The sequence below is a fragment of the Chrysoperla carnea genome, chromosome X (genome assembly GCF_905475395.1).
Source record: "Chrysoperla carnea chromosome X, inChrCarn1.1, whole genome shotgun sequence".
NCBI classification, from domain to species: Eukaryota; Metazoa; Arthropoda; class Insecta; order Neuroptera; family Chrysopidae; genus Chrysoperla; species Chrysoperla carnea.
The window spans coordinates 367,810-372,500 of record NC_058342.1 but is presented as its reverse complement, the minus strand read 5'-3'; the positions used below and the strand labels follow the sequence as shown (position 1 = coordinate 372,500).

Genomic DNA, 4,691 nt, shown 5'->3' with positions numbered 1-4,691 from the left:
GGGAATGTAGTGTTTAGGAAGATTCAATATAAACCTATTGTTTATATAATACATCCAAGTCCATCTTGAATGGGGCCATATACCCATAGAGGGTGCCAGGCCCGTAGTGATTATTATTTGATGATAGGTGAATCTTTCCTTAGAGTCGGGTTGCTTGAGAGTGCAGCTCTAAGTGGGTGGTAAACTCCATCTAAGGCTAAATATTACCACGAGACCGATAGCGAACAAGTACCGTGAGGGAAAGTTGAAAAGAACTTTGAAGAGAGAGTTAAAGAGTACGTAAAACCGTTCAGGGGTTCATTTACTTTTTATCGTTAATCAACCAATTTGTACTAGCATGTGACAAAAATTTTTATTAGGAATTTATTTTTAGTAAAAATATATGCACTGCTGTATATTGTTAATTGTATGATAACGAGGTATGCACTTCTCATCTTGTAGGACGTTGCGACCCATTAAATATTAATCTATAGGCATTGGTGCGTTGATTAATGTACAATATTATTTTTTGATAATATTTTGTGTATGTTAAACGCCTATGTTTCTTGATTAATTGTTTGATGGTATTAATTATAAATTGATATTGAGTCGCGTTATTAACGCGTTCAGATCCACCACGAGTATAAATAGGTTTTTTTATTAAAACATATTATATATACGGATTTTATGCCGTTATATGATACTATTTAACTGTCAGTAGGTGTATGATAATGAACTGGCTCATTTTTTTTTATTAAAAATTTATCTGTCAGCGACGATATAGCTTTGGGTACTTTCAGGACCCGTCTTGAAACACGGACCAAGGAGTCTAGCATGTACGCAAGTCATTGGGAATAAAATATTTTTTCATCGAAATATTTATAAAAATTTTATGAAACCCAAAGGCACAATGAAAGTAAATATTATTTATATTTTTTTTTATATAAATGATAAAAGGAGGATATATTTATATTATGTATTAAATATCGCACTCCTAGGGCGTCTTATATTATTATAATTTAGTTTTCGGATTTTTATTATAATAGAGGCGCACCTAGAGCGTACACGCTGGGACCCGAAAGATGGTGAACTATGCCTGGTCAGGATGAAGTCAGGGGAAACCCTGATGGAGGTCCGTAGCGATTCTGACGTGCAAATCGATCGTCGGAACTGGGTATAGGGGCGAAAGACTAATCGAACCATCTAGTAGCTGGTTCCCTCCGAAGTTTCCCTCAGGATAGCTGGCGTTCATTATATAAGAGTCTCATCCGGTAAAGCGAATGATTAGAGGCCTTGGGGCCGAAACGACCTCAACCTATTCTGAAACTTTAAATGGGTGAGATCTCTAGCTTTCTTAAAAACATTATTTATAATGTGAAGCTATGAGAATATATTTTTTTGTATATATGGATCAGAGTGCCAAGTGGGCCACTTTTGGTAAGCAGAACTGGCGCTGTGGGATGAACCAAACGTAGAGTTAAAGCGCCAAAATTGACGCTTATGGGATACCATGAAAGGCGTTGGTTGCTTAAGACAGCAGGACGGTGGCCATGGAAGTCGGAATCCGCTAAGGAGTTTGTAACAACTCACCTGCCGAAGCAACTAGCCCTGAAAATGGATGGCGCTGAAGCGCCATGCTTATACTCTACCGTTAGTTGGTATTTTCGATAAAAGATATTTATCTTTTATCATGAAACCCTAACGAGTAGGAGGGTCGCGGTGGTGTGCGCGGAAGGATTGGCCGTGAGGCCATCTGGAGCCGCCATCGGTGCAGATCTTGGTGGTAGTAGCAAATACTCCAGCGAGGCCCTGGAGGACTGACGTGGAGAAGGGTTTCGTGTGAACAGCCGTTGCACACGAGTCAGTCGATCCTAAGCCCTAGGTGAAAACCGATGTTAATGTTTTGATGTGTTTAAATAAATATAATATATAAAAATATAAATACAATATTATTAATAAATATTATTGCTTTTTTTTTTTAAAAAACAATAAACATTATTAATAAATATGTATAAATATATATATATAAATATATACATCCATTGGGCGAAAGGGAAACCGGTTCCTATTCCGGTACCCGGCAGCGGAACCGTTTATAAGTCGGGCCCTCGTAAGAGAGTTCGTCAGGGTAACCTAAAAAGGCCTGGAGACGCCGTCGGAAGATTCAGGAAGAGTTTTCTTTTCTGTATGAGCGTTCGAGTTCCCTGGAATCCTCTAGCAGGGAGATAGGGTTTGGAACGCGAAGAGCACCGCAGTTGCGGCGGTGTCTGGATCATTCCCTCGGACCTTGAAAATCCAGGTGAGGGCCACGTGGAGGTGTCGCGCCGGTTCGTACCCATATCCGCAGCAGGTCTCCAAGGTGAAGAGCCTCTAGTCGATAGATTAATGTAGGTAAGGGAAGTCGGCAAATTGGATCCGTAACTTCGGGATAAGGATTGGCTCTGAGGACCGGGGCGTGTCGGGCTTGATTGGGAAGAAGGTTATGGCCAACGTGCCGGGCCTGGACGAGATGAAACCATGTACCCTCACATTATCATATATTATGTACCGACATATTATATACATTTTATGTTTATTATATTAACTGTGCATTTAATGTAATGTAATGTATCTAGCTGCTGTATATTGCACTTGTATGATATGTGGTATGTGATGATATTATTTACTTATGTTGGTGTATATGTTGTATAATAAGTTATGCATTTAATGTTGTATATGCACGGGCATAATTATTATGTGTGTGTTGTTTGGTGTGTGTGTGAATTCGAGTTCGGTCCCGTGCTTTGGCCTCCTACGGAACTTTCTTGCTGCGAGACTTTACTCAACATATATAAATAAAATAATTTAATTGAAATATACTTGTATACGTAGATTTTATTATTTATTATATATGCGTATCGTTCTCTTCGGCCGCCATTTAACGGTTAACTCAGAACTGGCACGGACTAGGGGAATCCGACTGTCTAATTAAAACAAAGCATTGCGATGGCCCCAGCGGGTGTTGACGCAATGTGATTTCTGCCCAGTGCTCTGAATGTCAACGTGAAGAAATTCAAGCAAGCGCGGGTAAACGGCGGGAGTAACTATGACTCTCTTAAGGTAGCCAAATGCCTCGTCATCTAATTAGTGACGCGCATGAATGGATTAACGAGATTCCCACTGTCCCTATCTACTCCTGCCACCGGCAGCGTCGGTGGGACCAGAGCACACTGGTACCAGGCGGGTCCCCGGGTGGCGGATAGGGGATGCCGATCGGTTTGCACTAACCACTGATTGGTTGGAGCTTGCTCCCCCGGACCAAAGTTTGCGTGTGGGAAGGAAAACCCATTAAACCAGCATCCCTGTGTTGTTCAGTGGCGTTAGTGGCTGTCTTTGTTCCTATTGTTTTGATGTTTTTCCTATATGTGGCTGGCCGATCTTTCACTCACGTTGGGAGTGGCCGACGCTGATCTGGGATTAGCAAAGGTCTGATGTGCGCCTAGCGCTGCCGATACGTGTGTGGCTGGGAGGTCTAACGACTAGCTTCGGACCCTGGCCAGGAAGTGTGCGTTGAACACAGGGGTCGGAACCTGTGTTGCTCCGAGCGGGTAACGGCACGTCCGTGAATTCCGGTGTCGTTCCTGGTAACCCCAGGTGAGTGTTGGGCCCCTGAGTACAGGGGTGGTAGTAACCGATACCTACGGGATCTGTTGCTACTTGGGTGTACCCGTTCCCAACTATACTCGGCTCGCTCCTTCACACACGATTAGTCGTTCAACGAGTTATATGGATAGTATTTCGAAGATTGTGGAAGCTGGAGGCCAGTCGTCAGCCGGAAAGGGCGACAAAATGGAGACGGACGGGGCGCAGAAGGGCCAAGCTGAAGGCCCTTGGCACACCGTGGGTGAAAAGCGGAGGAAGATCGAGCCCAGCGACTCAAGACCGAGTGCAACTGGGTCTGAATTTTCCGATTCGGAAGCAGCGGGCTTCACGGAAAGAGCAGCGGCTTTGAGAGAAGCCGTGAAACATGTTATGTCAGGCTTTGTGGGAAGCAGACATAGCAAAGCTCACATCACCGAGGTTGGCATGGTCTATGCCAAATATAAGGACCTGGTGACTGCGCTTTTGAAACGAGTGGGAGAGCTCGAGAAGGGACAATCCGTCCCTTCACCATCTCCTCTAACAATTACTGGCGAACTAGCCAGTTTTAAGGAGGAGATTCGTGTGATGGTCACGAGCATAATGGCGACACATATGTCCCAAGCGGTCCGTGCGGTACCACAGGTGGCTAAAGCGCCATCACCGGCACCCCGCGCGTACTCGCAGGTGACGACGGGTGCAACACCAGGCCCTAGTGGTGTTAGGGCTGCCAAACCTGCGGTTGTCGAAGCCCAACCGCAGCCGAAGAAGAAAAATAGGAAGAAGAAGAAGAAGAAAGGACCTGCAAGGTCCTACGCAGTGGTCGTACGATCTGCTGCTGAACCCCTTACCGGCGATCAGGTAAAGGGGAAAATGTTGGAGTGCGTCACCCCCCCCGAAGATGTCCGCATTAGGGCTGTTCGGAGGATGCGGGATGGTCTCGTTATCGAGACCAAAACGGCTGAAGAAGCAGAAATGCTTAAGCAGTGTGGCGCATTTCGTGCGGGCGGTCTCCAGGTAGAAGACCCGAAGGGTCTTCTGCCTAAGATTTTGGTACATGATGTACCTAAATCCTGCACGGATGAGAAGCTGGT

General features: G+C 44.8%; 1 pseudogene; it reads left to right on the top strand.

Annotated features, from left to right (window-relative positions):
* Positions 1-3,212, top strand: part of LOC123303179 — a 3,357-nt pseudogene extending 145 nt beyond the window's left edge.
* The last annotated feature ends 1,479 nt before the right edge of the window (positions 3,213-4,691 follow it).